Below are 17,868 nucleotides of genomic sequence, written 5' to 3'. Positions count from 1 at the left end.
AGCCCAACATTTGCTGAATCAAGGAGGGTGGATTTGGACTAAGCTTGGATATTTTGTCTCCCTTCCAACGTGAAGTAATGGACAACAATGATGCGTAAGTGTCTTGGTGTTTTTTGTTAAGTTCTTGATAGCTTGTCTCTGGTGTTGTTATCAATCTAGCCATAAATCCCACATACTGTAAGAGGGCGACAGGGTGGAGAGGACTCCCCTGGCTTTAAGACAGTGATTGGGGTGGCTTTTCTTGTGATGTGTTGTGGTGAAATTTACGCAAGCTATGTTGAACAAATACTAATTTCACTTTGATTTGTCATGACAGATTTGTAAGAAGGTATTAATGCAACAAGCACCCCCTCCCCCTTTCTCTCTCTTTCTTAAATATATAGTTGTGTTTGCTTGATCACTGCCGATACGTTTCAAAGCAGCCCGAGCACTATCTCTCCCTCTCTCTCTCTCTCTCTCTCTCTCTCTCTCTCTCTCTCTTGTTTTAGTGTGTGAGAGTGTTCCATTGGTGTTAGGGTTAGTGTAAATTCCTTGCTTGTTTGTGGGTTGCTCTAACGATTCTCCTCTTTTGCATCCTAGTTCGCTCTTAAACTAGGTGGTGCCCCTTGTGTAGTTGGGATTTGGCTGTGGGTTTGTTGTTTTGGTTTGTGTTGTGTTGTGCCCCAGCCCCATTGAGCAGCACGGGAGCCTTGAAGGGTGTCTAGAGGTTGCTCTTCTTGTTGCCCGCCCCGGACCACCTCAGTAGTAGCAGATCCTCGTCGCATGGTCAGATCAGCTAGCGTTTGTAGATTCATCTTGCTAATCACAGATTTCAGTATCTATGTTTTCAACGCATCGTTGTCGCGTCGTTGTCAATGCCATCGTCACCGACATAGAGTCAGAATTTAGTAAATAGCAGATTTGTAAATTTCGGCCCCTAGCATTTTCAATTTTCATCCCGTCTCGTTGTCGTCATCGTCGACATCGTCGGCAAGTCCATTGCATTTAGACCATTGTACGCGATTTGTGCAATCAATAGCATAAAACTCTCTTGACATAGAGAGTGGGGCCCTTCGAGGAGGGTTTGACAACATTCTGGTGCCGTATTCTTGTCTCTCTATCTCTCAGTCTCACCACCTTCATTCACACTTGTTTACCACTTTGTTTGTGATCATTTGCACTCTCTCACTAAAGGAACGGAAGGTTCTCCCTTCCATAAGTAAAAGAAACCCTTGAGCACCGTTTGGAGCACTCATCTTGAGCAAAGTTTAACATTCACTTTCGCTGCACTTTACATTGGTATCAGAGCTTTGGCAGTGTTCTGTATCACTCAAGGAAAAAACCAGAAGGAATTTTTTGCTTGTTGCGGTCGCACATAACCCAAGTCTACTTGGGCGTGTTGATTCTTAATCTTCTTCTCTTCTTTTGAATCAATGCCTTGTATGTATGCAAATGATTTTGATAGTTGTCTTTGTCAATAGTTGCATGAAGCTTTATCAAGGACTTTCGAGCATCTTGACATTCTTTATCAAACCACCTTTTGCATGATCTATCTTTGTTGATACCATGGAGATTCTTTACGGCAAAGCATCTTCGACACAAGAACAAATAACTTTCTTGAAAGCTTTCCATTTAGGTTCCAATGGTGCATCATATTGAAGCTTTGTCATAAATATTTTTTGCTAAAACGTTTCAATGTACATTGGTGCCATACATAGTGATAATTTATCTTTCCTTTGGCTGAGATTATCATGCTTAGTTGCTTCTCCACATGAAAGGTCAATACATAAGGTGCGGTGGTCGGATTACGGGGTCTATTGGCCGAACAAAAAACTTTTTATGCGATACATGATGGCTTTGGAGAGTAGCATATAGTCAATCACAATGTCCCCATTATGTCTCCTACATGTAAATCCATTGGTTCCACTCCACAAAGATACACCATTGGAAATACCCGTGCTATTACACATGTGTAAAAGTAACTTTCCATAGTGATCCGGCTCTTTCTCGTCCATTGAAGTACGATCATACAAGTGAACTTCCTCCAACTCCCTTGAAATGTATGGCATATCAAATTGTTGAGTATCATGTTGCAACGTTTTTGTGCGAGCATTCATATCCCCAAATACAATAACATCACCTTCACCTTTGATTTAAGAAATGTCCTCTTCTAAATAAAAAAATGACTAATCTCTATCCATGCAAGCATAAAAGGGGGAATCATGATGAGGAATATAGCAACCGGCTACAAAAATGGGTGCTCTTTTTGGTGTCATAATTTTCAGCCATACATAACGTTTGTATTTGTCATCTTTCACAATTGATACAAAAACTTCAAATCCTTTCTTAACCATACATGCTATCCCTCCTTGTTCTCTTCGGTGCTTGAGATTCTTTGATCACATCAATGAATGTACATTGTAATCCTCCAAGCAGTTAATCGTTTGTGTATCATGCTCCCAAGTTTCAACAAGAAGTACAACATCGGCTTTGCTTGTTAGTTCATCAATGCCAACCCCCACATTCCATGGGTATCCATTACAATTTCAAAAGTGTATTTTCAATTGTAACTCGATCTCATAGGTCACGCATCCCTATTTGTTTGAGGGACTTGCCTCCTCCTTAGACACATTTTTTTCATGAGAGAACTCCTTGTTTTTCTTATTCTTTTCCTCATATGCCTTGTGACGCATATTTTGTTTCTTAATAGTGCGATCTTCACATACAAAACTTTTTGTATCCCTCAAATAGATCCAACTATTATCAAGGACAATCTTTCGCTTGGTTTCAAATGGCATGGTGCATACAATTGGCCATTCTCCGGAGCGAGGAGCTCCTTGCTTCCCCACTCTATGTACTCTAAATCTTTTTGTCTTTACATCAATGCATAGAGGGAATTGTGCTCCTTAATTGAGGCTATAGATCACCCAAATTGGAGTTCGGATGAAGACGTTATTGTCAAAAGAGTGAACTACTGTCTATTAGGTCAAAAAATGGCTGTGTTTTTTGTTGGAGAGAGAGAGAGAGAGAGAGAGAGAGAGAGAGAGAGAGAGAGAGAGAGAGAGAGAGAGAGAGAAGGTTCTGCACATTTCACTAGGTTCAAAGAGAGATTTCACTTAGGTGGAATTACACTAGAACTCGTGCACACACACACACACACACACACACACACACAGAGGGTGGTTGAGATAGATAGATAGATAGATAGATAGAGAGAGAGAGAGAGAGAGAGAGAGAGAGAGAGAGAGAGAGAGAGAGAGAGAGAGAGAGAGAGAGAGAGAGAGAGAGAGATATGTACACAGAAATAGCATCTTGAAGGTCGCCATGCCAAGTCTAGGAAAAGGTAACCCCTAAGATTTTTCTTTTCATTTGCACGGTTGAATGTGCATTTTGAGAGAGAGAGAGAGAGAGAGAGAGAGAGAGAGAGAGAGAGAGAGAGAGACGACAATTTTACTTGTCTTATAGCACGTGGACGGGTCTTTTTGGTAAGCCGTTTGTCGTCCGCGCGCCTAGAGCACTAAATGCTTATGTAGGGCGATCTTCACTCAAATAAGACCGACACGGAGTGAGAGAGAAGCCCCTCCCTCTATTTGTTGTTCTATGGTGGCATATACAATGTATTGGTCTATTGATCGTTCTTCGCGCACCGTAAAGCATATAAGGGGTAACAAAATAGGGAGAGAGAGGAGTTGGGACTCAAATAAAATGAGTTGCTCTAGGTAACCTCTGGTAAAAAAAAAACATGACCTATGAGACCAATTTGTCATAAAGAGAGAGAGAGAGAGAGAGAGAGAGAGAGAGAGAGAGAGAGAGAGAGAGAGAGAGAGACCAACAGCTTGCAATTTAGGAAAATGTGTTATCAAATTGAATAAAAAAAGTTAAATGTTGGTGTGTCCCAATACTTAGCTTTTTTTGCCTTTATAATGCTTTTCTTAGGATTAAGATTCCACAGAATGAAGAGGTAGAGAGTGGATCTAGAAATTGTCTTAGGTGAATAGGAAGCAGAAGAGGACTAACTGAGTTGCTGAGAGGCTCTTTAAAGAGAGATGTAAACTTTGCTCTGGCTAAAGATACATTTCTTAGAGATGATGTTGTGGGGACAAAGGAATCCCCCAATGACTCACAAGCTTCAGAACAAGAAGAAGTGCCTGTAAGCCAGAAGCTTCGTGACTAGCACCAAAAAGAGAAACATTGTTCTTTCTTCTGCCAGTGAGCTAGCTACAAAATGTAAGCAAGGGGTTGAAAATCCTGCAGGTGTGGATGAAAGACTTTTTGATTTTGTAGTATCTGCAGGAGCTACTAAAATGTTCGACAAGGTCTCTTCTATCTTCAATGCCCCATTCATTCTAGATGACCTTATAGCTTAGCACAACGATTTCCTTAAGTTTGAAAGAGACAAGTTTGAGCTTGAGGTTTGCAGGAGAAGGTCGTTCTTGCTGACATGGTGGTGGTGCACTTAAAAGATTGTGATTCCCCACAAGATGGTCATACAAGAAGTCCCATCAACTGCCTATTATCTATACACCCTCACGGTATCCTATGCACGAGCAAGATTGCAATCTAATTAAAGAATCCTTTGGGTTCCTTCTATTCTTAAATTCTCTATTTTCTAGTCTATTGAATGATCCTTCAAAGGTAATGGATGAGGAGGAACTACCACCCGATGAATAAGATGATAAGGACTTGGAGTCCAATGAGGTTCCTAAGATTGAGGAGGATATCAATCTTGAGGTAGAGGCTAAAGAGGTGTAACGAAGCAAAATACTTACAGTTAAAACATCTGACATTAAACTACCTTTAGATGTCTCTAGCTTTAATCGGAGAAACAAGCCACATTGATGCTTCTTGGGACTGCCAGACTTCAAATTTGGTGAGACATCGTGCATTTTCCTCCATGACATTCAAAGTATATTTTCTTTAAGGGAGGGCTTTGTACTTGCCACACTCTCCAAATTTCAAAAGGGGAGGAGTGGATTTGTATCTGATGGCAGCAATGGGACGACGAGGCAATGGAAACCTCTAGTAACCCGATGGAGTGCCTCAAACTCTACTGTGACAAGGAAGAAAAGTATAGAGAGACACTCCCAGATGAGGCCGCCTTCCAAGGTATTAGAAACAACCTCAGACTATCAACCAATACTCAGGAAGTAGAGGACTGGTTTACGCTTCCCGCACAAGGGTCCACGAGGTCAGTGAACCTATGGAAGGATGACTTATATATGCCCCCCCCCCCCCCCCCCCCCCCCCCCCAAAAAAAAATAAAAAAATAAAAATAAAAATCATAGCCATCACTGTCTTTCTCTAACTCTCTAAGGTTCTCCACTTAGCCTTACTCTTGCAGAAGTATCTAAGCCGTCGACTTTCCGAATACGATCGAGTAAAGCACCCTAGCTACCCACGAGATGCTTTCGGTTTTAACCATGGGAACATGGGTATAATCAATGCAAAAATATCCATGAGACACTTTCAATTATCACCGTGGGAACGTGGATATAACCAATGCATGGGATATTGCTTTTATCTCAAGAAAATATAAATGTGCATACGAAAACAAAGGAAGAATAGGGTAAGGTGAAAAAGTAACTTGTTGAAAAATAAAAATAAAAAATAAAAATCCACTAGTTGAAAGTAGTTTGTTGAAGAAGCCACTTGTAGGAAAAGTAGCTTTATGCATAAGCCACTTGTAGGAAATTAGCTTCTTGCATAAGTAGCTTGTTGGAGAAGCTTTGAGAAGGAAGAAAGCATATCAAAATATGTAAAGTAACTTATCACGATAAGTTAAAGGCCTTATCAAATTAAGCTTAAAAGGAGGCCTTCCATACTCATTAAACACTTCTTCTCTTCACTTCATTACATTTTGCTACGCATCATATCACTTCATTTTGATAGTGCAAGCTTGATAATGAGCCACGAAAAGCCAATGCTAATCCTCCTTCACACACACACCTACACATCCCTCTCTCCTCAAGAGAAGCCATAACCATAATCTAAATTACCATTACTCTCTTCACCTTCTCTCTCTTAACTTACAAGCTTTCCATAGCTTGAATTTTCTTAATCTCTTCTATTCCCATAGCCAAATTGGTGGTTTTCAAGCAAAGGGGAGCGGAAGAGATCCGTCCACGTCAATACACTTGCCGTTACTCTTCCAAAGCAAGGAGAAGACCCTACGATCTACACATTAAGGTTCCAAAACCTTAAGCCTCTTTAAGACACTTGATTAATCCTCTCCACGGTAGTAAAGGTACGCCTAAATCCCTTCCTAAAGAAGAATTTGTTAATCACTCATGCACTATTACATGCATATTTTACGATACACTAGCAAGTCCACTCTTAAGAACTTTGCCATTTTACACTACCATGCATATAAGGGTTTTACTCTTGCATAAACACTCAAAGGAAGTTTTGATTAGTTGCCAAAGTTGTAAGTTGGTGCATTTTGAATGTTTTGTGTGTACCACGCATAGATCACACCAAAGCAAAAACTCATTATAGAAAGCATATGCATTGTTCATTTCAAGTTTGTCTGCTTTCAAGTTGGTTTTGCAAATTCGAAGGGGGGAGTAAGGGGATAGCTTCACGGATGTTGTGACCGTGTTGCTTGAACATAAAACTCCCAACGCTTCCATGGAGATGCCCCATGGATGGAAAATGATGAAAAAGGGACCAAAATGGGATTCATCAAAGTCGGGATAATTTGAAACTTACGTAGAGACAAAACCTTAAACTTCCATTCATTGTTTTCTTAAGGTCTTGTTTGAATATAAAAATTAAAAGGAATTAGGAATTAAGGATTTATAACTCAAGGAGCTTAATATAAAATTTAAACTAGGATTAAAAACTTTACCGAGAAGATTGACGTGGATAGCCCTAGTATTACATAGCGATTTAAGTGTGAACTTGTCTTCATGTTTGGAAAAAGGCTGGCGCAGGTGTTTACCTGTGGGATACAATGGGGGATGGTCCTTTTTGGCTAGGACTGATAACCGTTGTTCTATGTTTGAGCTCAGGGTTCATTCATTGCCCTAGAAATGGGATTGAATGGGAGTGTGTCCCGGCCGGGTGGATGTGACCCACGGATGTGTCTAGAAATCGGCCTAGTCCGGGTAGGCCTGATGCCGACGGAAAAAAGAGGAAGGAAAAAGGATCCATGGAGGGATCATGATAAGGGAGGAAGATGTGGTTTAATTAAGGAACTCTTCAAATTGTTTGGGAAAAAGGAACCTTGAAAAGGCTAGGAACCTAAATGGGCTATTCCGCAATTGTCCTCATCAGCCGGACCTTTGCTCTTCTTCTCGGGATTATTGATTTAAAAGGAACCTAAAGTAGATTATTTTTGAAGTCTTTCCCACACAAGATAAAGAAAAATAGGTAGTGGAATATATGTAAAGGCGCCGCCTTCTCACGTGGTGGAGGAGACAGGATACCCGAGTCCTGGGAGGACAAGACTATATCATTCCACTCAGAATGGCCGACCCAAGTCTTCCAGTACCTGCAGCAAAGAATACACTTGAAGAAATGGATCGTCAAATTAATAAGGGAGAACCTTAAGAGAGCAAGTGATAGGCAAAAGAGTTATGCTGATTTACATAGATCCCCCTGGATTTTTAAGGCAGGAGATAGAGTTTTCCTTAGGAGAAGTTCACTCAAATTGGGAAAATACAGGAAGTTAGCATATAGATATTGTGGACCCTTTGAGATTTTGAGAAGGATAGGGGACCAATCTTACAAACTTGCTTTACCCCCTCACTTGCATGTGCACAATGTTTTTCATGTCAGCTTGCTAAAAAGATATGTTGCAGATCCCCTTCACATCCTAAATGACGAAGATACTATTCTTATCACAGAGGAAGAATTCCAGATGGAGCCAGAACAAATTTTAGACATGAAGGAGCGGGAGCTACGACATCGAACAATTCGGGAGGCTTTAGTCCAGTGGAAGGGCTACCCCATTGAAGATGCCTCTTGGGAAGATTGGGAACGCCTTACTTTTCAGTTTCCTCATCTTTTTGATCAGGATTATCCTCTTTTTTGTACTCAAACTAAACCATGTTAGCCCATGTAACTACAAAATCCAAGTTCTCTCTTATTGAACTTTTGTAACTGATCTTCTGCTAAATAATACGAGATTAGCGTTTTCCTTTACATCTTGTGACTTGGATCTGTGTATGGAATTACAAAATCAATAAATAGATTTAGCTAAGTTTGAAATTCTCCCAAGGACTTCTATCAAATACAAGATATAAGAACTCAGAACCAATTTCATTATATCCATCAAGAAAAATCAGAGAAAGAAGGACTTAAGACATGCACCAAGATCTTAGAACATGATGAACTTGTTAAGGGATATAACAAAAATACATTTTCTAGAGGTCAATAAGCCCATCCATTACATGATCACAAAAGCAACTATCACAAGCAAGGCACATATTAGGCCTCTCATCAATAGGAAAGATTCTCTCTGAAATTATTGCACTAATCTCTCTAGTATGAGGTGTGAAGTTAAAGGTCCCTCTAAGTGGTAAACCAAAGTGAGGGTAAAGATATATCTTTTGATGAGGAAGGAACTGAGCAAGCAAAAAGACTCATTCTGAAAAACCTCGATGCATTGACCTCATCACGCAGTAATACCGAGGATCCAAACCCATAGCTTCAGTAACCATAGCCAAACGGACATTATTACGAAAGTGATCCCAATCCCAAAGGGTCACCCTTGTTATATTTTGAAATGTCCGCCATTTGGTTTGAGCTACTAAAGTTCCCAAGTGAGGAAATAACATGCACCTATATCGCTCCACAAAATCTCTCCTCACGGATTCACTTGTTTGTTGTAGATGAGGAATGGCTATAGATAAAACTAGCTCTTTCCATTGATCCATAACGTAAGATAATGAGTAAAGAGAAAAACCTAAGGAATTTTGACAAGGGATGGAAAGAAAAGTGAAAGACAAAAGGAATAATACTGGAAGAAATGAAAATATAGTGCACCTTATATAGGCTATCCAGCCAAGGAAGGGTAAATTAGCGTTACCCAGAAGTTGAAAGTGTAACGTGTGAATGAAGATTCCCCAGCTTCCTTATTTATTTTGAGCTGAGGACGACTCTTTCTTTTTGTTGGGGAGTTTGTAAGGTCCTCCTCTTAGCCTTACTCTTGCTGAAGTATCTAAGCCGTCGACTTTCCGAATAAGATCGAGTAAAGCACCCTAGCTACCACGAGATGCTTTCGGTTTTAACCATGGGAACATGGGTATAATCAATGCAAAGTTATCCATGAGACACTTTCGGTTATCACCGTGGGAACGTGGATATAACCAATGCATGGGATATTACTTTTATCTCAAGAAAATATAAATGTGCATAAGAAAACAAAGAAATAATAGGGTAAGGTGAAAAAGTAACTTGTTGAAAAATAAAAATGCACCTTCCCAAGGTAGTACTATGATACTAGAAAAAAATGGCGAACCAAGAATACATTTCAAGCCTTTGAAAGCAGCATGCAAATTGTTGCATACCCTTGCAAATGTGCATTTATCAGGTCGTTCCCACCTTTTCCTTTATAGAATATTTTTACTTCATTTTTCCTTTAATATTAGTAAGATTATCTAGTTATCTTTCAAGCAATCATATATACTTCTCCAAGCATATCTCGATCCTCGTCCCAGGACTCGGGTATCCTGTCTCCTCCACCACGTGAGAAGGAGGAGCCTTTACACAGATTCCAATTCCTATTTTTATTTATATTGTGTGGGAAAGGCTTCAAAAATAATCTACTTTAGGTTCCTTTTAAATCAATAATCCCAAGAAGAAGAGCAAAGGTCCGGCTGATGAGGACAATTGCGTAATAGCCCATTTAGGTTCCTAGCCTTTCCAAGGTTCCTTTTTCCCAAACAATTTGAAGAGTTCCTTAATTAAATCACATATTCCTCCCTTATCATGATCCCTCCTTAGATCCTTTTTCCTTCCTCTTTTTCCTGTCGGCATCAGGCCTACCCGGACTAGGCCGATTTCCAGATGCATCCGCGGGTCACATCCACCCGGCCGGGACACACTCCCATTCAATCCCATTTCTAGGGCAATGAATGAACCCTGAGCTCAAACATAGTGTTGGGGTATAAAGCCCAATGTGGTCGCCCAGGTAAGTGGGCGGGCCGCCAGGTATGTACACATATTTTTTTGTAAAAACCTAATAAGAACTCACTATGCTCTACACATTATAGTAGAGCGAGTTCACCATATCGTCGTGCTCTTCTTCTCGCACTCTCTCTCGCGTCACACTTCTGCTCGTACTCCTTCAACTGGTATCAGAGCTCAGATCGAGGCTTGGGGCAGCATTTGCAGGTAGACAGCCACCTGCTCAGATTGGAGTCAGATTCGAAGGCGAAGACACGGCCCCAAAATCTTCTGGGAGAGGCCGAAGGACTAGGTGTTCTCAGAATTTCATTCTGAGGACATCTCGGCCACCGTTCGGCTTCGACAAAGTTCTACGCAGGCCATTTTCTACTACGTGGTCTCAGCGGGTGCAGATCCGACTTTGCAAATTTGGGGTTTCGGCCTACGACTGCAGGTGCTGAGGATATCAACACTTCCAGAGTGTTGATTTGTGGCTGTCTACACATCGAAGGACGGCTCACAGTTCTTGGAGGCGTGTCATATACGACACGGGCGCATCTACACACAGATTGTAGGCGACATCCACTAGTTCATCAGGTAGCTTGTGTTTGCTTCTTGATATTCCAGATTTCATCCTGACATTGCAGGTAATTCCACATGGGATGTATTGTCAGAGATGATGTATGTCTGTTGAGGGTTTGCTGGCTATGAGTCACACAGCAAACAACCGTTGCAGCGGTTACATCATATAGTGGGAAATTTGTGGATGTATGATTTTGTGGGAAGTCTATGTATTGTTAGATTTACTGCAGCCTTTGTTGAGGGTCGAGTGAGGTTTTATTGAGCTGGGAAATTCTCGAATGTTGAGATCCTTTCGATGATACAGGTCTTGGAGCGATCCCTCGAGCACCCTTAGATAGGCAGCTAGGATGTATTGACTGTGAGTTAGACAGTTGGGATTGCATCTTTGCTTTACTGCCGTTGAGGCATTGTCGTAGTCTATGCTTACAGGACAGTGACAGGACAGTGAGAGACAGTACAGGTGCAGGATAGGTTTACCCGCAGCTTACAGTGTCAGAGAGACAGTGTTTTTGGACCTGTTTTTTGGTCTGTTTTTTAGTACACCATAGCCATTTTACAAAGGAGACTCTGCTGAAATTTCTGTGAAATCTGAAGCTTTCTTGGTTCATTTGACAGGTTGATATTGGTTCAGAGGTCAGTTTACAGGGGAAACTCTGCCGAATTTTTCCCAGGAAACTAAACTACTGTGAAGCGTAGCTATGGCTGGATCACAGGACACTGCTCTTTACAATATCAAGAAGCTGGATGGAACCAATTTCCCATTGTGGAAGAAGCAGATTTGGCACGTGTTGGTACAAAAGAAGCAGATAAAACCTATAAAGGTCAAGGGGATAAAACCACAAGATATGGACGAAGATGAATGGAGCGAAATGGATGAATTGGCACTTTCTACCATTATGATGACTTTGGTAGAAAGCGTTTTCTTCAATGTAGCAGATGAGATGTCGGCTTATAAAGCATGGACAAAGGTGAGTGATCTTTATGAGAAGCAGAGTGCAGCTTCATAGGTATACTGGCTTAAGAAGCTTGTTGACTTGAAGATGAAAGAAGGGACACCTATGTCCAATCATTTGAATGAATTCAACACCATCTACAGTCAGTTGTCAGCTCAAGGTGTCAAGTTTGATGAACCTGTTAGAGCTATGTTCCTGTTGATCACATTGCCGGAAAGTTGGGACACTTTTCGCACAGCTTTGAGTAATTCTGCACCTCCAGATGGTTTGAACATAGCAGGTATAGAAGGAAGTCTGCTTACTGAAGAAACCAATAGAAAGACAATGGAAAAAGGCAAAGGAACAGCCTTAGTTGTCAGGGGAAGGACCAAAGAAAAGTACAAAGGTGGAAAGAGGAATCAGTCTCGTAGCAAGTCCCGCAGTGCTAAAGGCAAGAGTGACATAGAATGCTACCATTGTGGCAAGAAGGGTCACATGAAAAGAGACTGCATAGAATGGAAAGCAGAAAAAGGCAAAGAGAAAGCTGAAGACCATGGTGAGAAGAACAAGTCCTCCGTGAAGATTCAAGAAATAAATGTGACAAACACTGTTGTAGAGGATGACAGTCTAGTGTCAGGAGACATCTACTTCTTGAAGAATACAATGGACTCAGCTCTTCTTACAGCATCTGATGGAAATGCACTGAGTGACTGGATTATACACTCAGGGGCATCACTTCATGTGTCTCCAAACAAGGAGTGGTTTACCTCTTATGTGACCACTAAAGATCATGTTCGGCTAGGCAATGGGCAGACATGTGAGATCTTAGGTGTTGGAGAGGTTCAATTGAAGTTTCAGAATGGATCTTCTTTCACGCTGAAGAATGTGAGACATGTTCCCGCAATTACAAAGACCTTGATCAACACATGTTTACTTGATGATGCTGGCTACGTCACCACTTTTGGACAAAACATGTGGAAGATATCCAAGGGTTCGATGACAGTAGCACATGGAGTAAAGTCTGGAGGACTTTACATGATTTATGTATCAAATGTCTCTAAAAATGTAATCAATGTAACCGAACAGCCGAACATTTCTTTGTGGCATAGCCGGTTAGGACATATGTCCAAGAAGGGAATGGAAATCTTGTCTCGTTTTGGTTATTTGCCTGGCTTTTCATTTAATGATTTTGAATTCTGTGAACATTGTCTGTATGGTAAGCAAACACAGCAGCCACATAAGCATAGAAGCAGTAGAAGAGATACACAGTTGGCACTTGTTCATAGTGATTTGTGTGGACCTATGCCTAACCTATCTCTAGGTGGAGCTTCTTACTTTATGAAATTTATAGATGATTACTCGAGGAAAGTATGGGTTTACTTTCTCAAGCACAACGATGAAGCGTTTAGTGTTTTCAAAACGTTTGTGACACTTGTCGAGAATCAGAGTGGCAAGAAGCTTAAATGCTTATGCACTGACAATGGTGGAGAGTATGTTTCAAAGGCCTTTCAGGACTTTTGTGAGTCAAAAGGTATAAAACGTGAACTTACTGCTCCTTACAATCCTCCTCAAAATGGTGTTGCTGAGAGGATGAATAGGAACATACAAGAGAAGGTCAGAAGTATGTTGTCTAATGCACAGCTGCCAAATGGGTTTTGGGCTGAAGCTGTATCAACAGCTGTTCATCTTATAAATAGATCTCCTAGAAAGGTTTTGCAGAAGGATTCAGTGCCAGAGATGGTATGGTCAGGCAAAATGACCTCATACAAGCATCTCAGAGTCTTTGGATGTGAGGCATATACTCACGTTCCAAAGGAATTTAGGAACAAACTTGAGCCAAAGAGTAGAAAGTGCATCTTTCTAGGCTATGGTAATTCTGATGAGATGGGGTATAGACTTTGGGATCCCGAATCCAGAAAGGTTATCCGCAGCAATGATGTTCACTTTAATGAATCCAAATATCATTCTAAACCAGAGAGGGTTGAGGAGATTAGAAGAATTGTCTTCCAAGAAGATGGACCTGCACGTGCAAGACAAAATGTCAGGGCTCAAGAGGAGCAAGGACAGGATAGATTGGAACCACAGGTTGTGGCTGAGCCTGAGCCACCTATTTTGCGTAGATCTGGACGTATCACGCGACCTCCTGATCGGTTTTTTCCATCTATGAACTATGTCATGTTGACTGATTGTAATGAGCTTTCATGTTACAAGGAAGCAGTGCAAATGAAGGACTCCAGGAATTGGAAATTGGCCATGCAGTCAGAGATGACAGCTCTGCATAAAAACCAGACATGGAAGCTAGTTAAATTACCACAGGGCGAAAAGGCTCTATCTTGTAAATGGGTTTACGGGTATAAGATCACCGCTCATGATAGTCAGCCAAAGTACAAAGCAAGGCTTGTTGCCAAGGGCTTTAAGCAAGAACAAGGCATTGACTTTGATGAAGTCTTCTCTCCGGTGGTCAAGATGACTACATTGAGATGCTTCTTTCATTGGTTGCCATATTAGGTTTGGTGTTGCACCAAATGGATGTCAAGACAGCGTTCTTACATGGTGATTTAGATGTGGAAATTTACATGCAGCAGCCAGAAGGGTTTGTTGAGAAAGGCAAGGAAGATTTGGTATGCTAGTTGTTAAAGAGTCTTTATGGCTTAAAACAATCACCGAGGGCATGGTACCATAAATTCCACAAGTTTATGCTTTCTCAAGGCTACAAACGTAGTGAGTTCGATCATTGTCTATATACAAAGAAGGCTAAGGATGGTAGTTGGCTGATCCTTATTTTGTATGTGGATGACATGTTGATTGCTGGCAAGCACTTGGAAGAAATTTCAGCTTTGAAGTCAAAGATGGCAAAATCGTTTGACATGAAAGACATGAGTGAGGCAAGTCATATACTTGGTATGCACATTGAGAGAGACAGATCAAAGAAGTTGATTTGGTTGTCTCAAAGAGAGTATATTGACAAGGTTTTGCAACGTTTCAATATGGAGAAGGGAAAGGCATTGAGTGTTCCATTGCCACCATATGTGAAACTTAGCAAACAAGATCATTAGGGGAATTTTGAGGTCACTTTTTTGCCCTGTAAGAATATGTAGAGAGAGAATATATACTTTATTTAAAAAATAGTGAAATGTTTGTAAAAAGGTGAGTTTGCATCTTTTTTACCTCCGCCGAAACATGTCATTGTCAAATCTTTCTAGGATCTTTAGTATTCTAAAAAATACTCCCTCCAAAACTAACAAAAACGTCAGTTCTGGCCCAAAATTCAAAATTTCCAAAAGTTGAAACAAACCTTTTCTGTGTCGTCTTCTTCCTCGTATCTGCAGAGCTTTTCCCTATAGTACTATCTCTGACAAATACTGTTAACAGACTTCCATGGAGAAGAGAAGCTTATACCATCTACAGATTGAGCTTAATGAAGAATATTGTCCAATACGCAAGAGAAACAAATGTGCAGAGGTGTCCTCGTCCATATTTGAAGCAATGCGGCAAGATAAATAAAAACACATTGATCTATGGACTGATGGAAGATTGTATCCAGTGGACCCAATGACAAAGAGCACTCCCCCATTCTCAAATTGTTCATCTTTGATAAAATTTGTGGGTGATGGTCAAAGAGGGTTGTTGGGTTATACACAGAGTCTTGCGGCAGAGAGAGATATTCTTAAGTTAGAAGATCATTTGACCAAACAAATGATAAATACTCTTAAACAACAGCTTGAGGAATGTAAAGAGAGCAACGAAAAGCTACAAACTCAGCTCAAACAAGCTAGAAGAAAGAATACAATGTTAGGAAACAGACAAAGAGAAAAGAAGTTAAAGAACATTGAAGCCTTGAGACGTGGTGGAGGAGGTTGCAGCAGGAGAATTAGAGCAGCAAGGTATATATGCTTATTTTATATTGTTAAGTTGCTACTATTCTTTGTTAATATGCTTAGGTTACTTTTCTTTGTTAAGTTGTATTATGATTCTACTCCACATTATTATGCTTATGTTAGGTTGTTAATCTTTTTGTTAGGTTGTTATTATGCTATTTTTCTTTATTAAATGATTAATATTCAGTTAACTTTAATTTAGTTGATCACTGTTTGTTTATTTTGTTGGTGTCATTTGGACAAGATCAATAATCAGTTAATTTTGTACCTTTTGATTTAGGACTTTGCTACAACCAAACTCTGCATCAAACATGGAAATGGCAGCTAAACATTATTGTGATGTTTTACCTCCCAAGGTTGCCAAAAAGATTTTCACAGAGAAGAAGTTTAAAAAGGCAAAGGAGCAGTGCATTGAGGGATTTTTGCAGAGCTCGTGCTTGGACAAGGAGGATGTGCTATGGATAAGGTAGGCATTAGCAGAGATGGTTATAGCAAGCTGTTCAGAAATATGAAGTCAAGGTTAAAGCAATGTAAAGTCAAGTCCTCTTTTCTTCCAAAGCCATCCATTGCGCAGCAGGCAAGGAAAAAGATCAATGAGAGGATAATGGAGATGTTGGGTGAGCCTCACCACATTCATGGTACCTATCATGGTAAAAAGAGGGATCTTCAATTTGACGAGTTCAATAATATTTTCCTTGACTTGAAGACACTTCAAAAGGAAATGATCAGATTCTATGAGCTGGAGCATACAGAAGCAAATGGTGTTGTCAGTTTTGTGATAAGCTTGATGAATGCGAGATTGTCAAGAACAGAAAATTGAGAGGATTTCCATAAATTTAATGAACAGAGCATTGAAGCCGAAGGATACCAAGTACTTCAGTGTGCAATCGGAGAAGAATGTCTGGTGGCTAGGTGCTTTTGAAGTAGAGAGTGAAGACTTTGATGTTCTGGATTGGGTTTTCCATCAAACAACAATACCCGAAGTCATTAATGCACAAGAATTAGGGGAAGAGCTTGAAGTAGAAGGGTTTGGAAGTTATAGGGTGGAATGGCACATGGGAGGAGACCTTAAAACCCTTAAATGTATGTACAATGTCTCCAAAGGAGCTATGGCAAAGAGCCCTTGTCTGTATTGTATGGCATCAGCAAAAGAATGTAATCCTGCAAATTGGAACAAAGCACCCAATAGGCATACTCAAGATCCAAACTTCAAAGCAGTTTTAAATATTCCACTTGCTAATGTCCACATATGCACTCTGCATGCTCTTTACAGAATTGTGGAGAAAATTGTACATCTGTATGTGGGGTTTGCCTGGAAGTTACAGCCAAAAGCAGCTAGAGATGCTGCAATCAAATGTATTGAAAGGGTTTTATCAGAAATTGGCCTTCACAGTGGTAAGGTTAAGATTGAAACAGACCTGAAGAGGTCTTCAAATGGAAACAATGTGCCTAGAAAGGTATCTGTTGGTGGTGTGAAGGCCAGAGCTTTCCTAGGGTTTCATGGAAAACTAGGAAAGGTAAATGCCAAGAAGGGTTCATCCAATGTGAAGTATAACCAGTGGAAAGCTCTCCACAATGCCATCAAAGATCATGGTCTTGAAGGTACATCAAGAAATAAAAAAGCAGAGGTATGGGAATCACTAGACAAAGTATTTTCCTACTGTGATAAGACATCCTGGGGCAAAAATGATCTGCCAAATTGCAAGAAAGTGCTCAATAACTTCAGAAGTGCAATGAAAGATGCTTGGGATCAGGAATTCACACATTACATGGTAAGTTTTTTATTTATTTTCTTACCTTTTTGATATGTACATACTTTTAGTTTGGCAGCATATAATTAATCTCATACTTACTAATTATTGACACACTTTTACTTTGCCAGCATATAATTTACAATCACACTCCCTGGTTTGTAAAGAGATGGGGCTCCCTGTCCATATGGTCTACACAAGGCATGGAGAAATCCCATTATCAAGCAAGAACCAAGTTTTTCAAGCATACAAGACATGGGGGAGGTGCAGTGAAGGAAAACAGCTTGCTTGAGGTTTTCCAATGGTTCTATAGACAAATATGGCATAGAACCAGATCAAAAATGACAAAGAAAGCACTATTGAACTCACATTTAGCAAATGCCTGACACAGGAACAAGCAGAAAAGACAAAATTCATATAATAGTTCATCTGCAAATGAAAAATTTAACTCACATTTAGCAAATGCCTGACACAGGAACAAGAAGAAAAGACAAAATTCATATAATAGTTCATCTGCAAATGAAAAATTCTTACAATGGCTAGCTACAAGAGAGAGACAAGGTAGAAAGTGGGCCAAAGTACAGGTTTGAGCAAAGTCAGTCTTTTGATGAAGGTACATCAACTTCACCCCTAAAC

This window comes from Adiantum capillus-veneris, chromosome 5 (genome assembly GCF_014529385.1).
Source record: "Adiantum capillus-veneris isolate H3 chromosome 5, ASM1452938v2, whole genome shotgun sequence".
NCBI classification, from domain to species: Eukaryota; Viridiplantae; Streptophyta; class Polypodiopsida; order Polypodiales; family Pteridaceae; genus Adiantum; species Adiantum capillus-veneris.
This window is presented reverse-complemented; position numbering follows the sequence as displayed.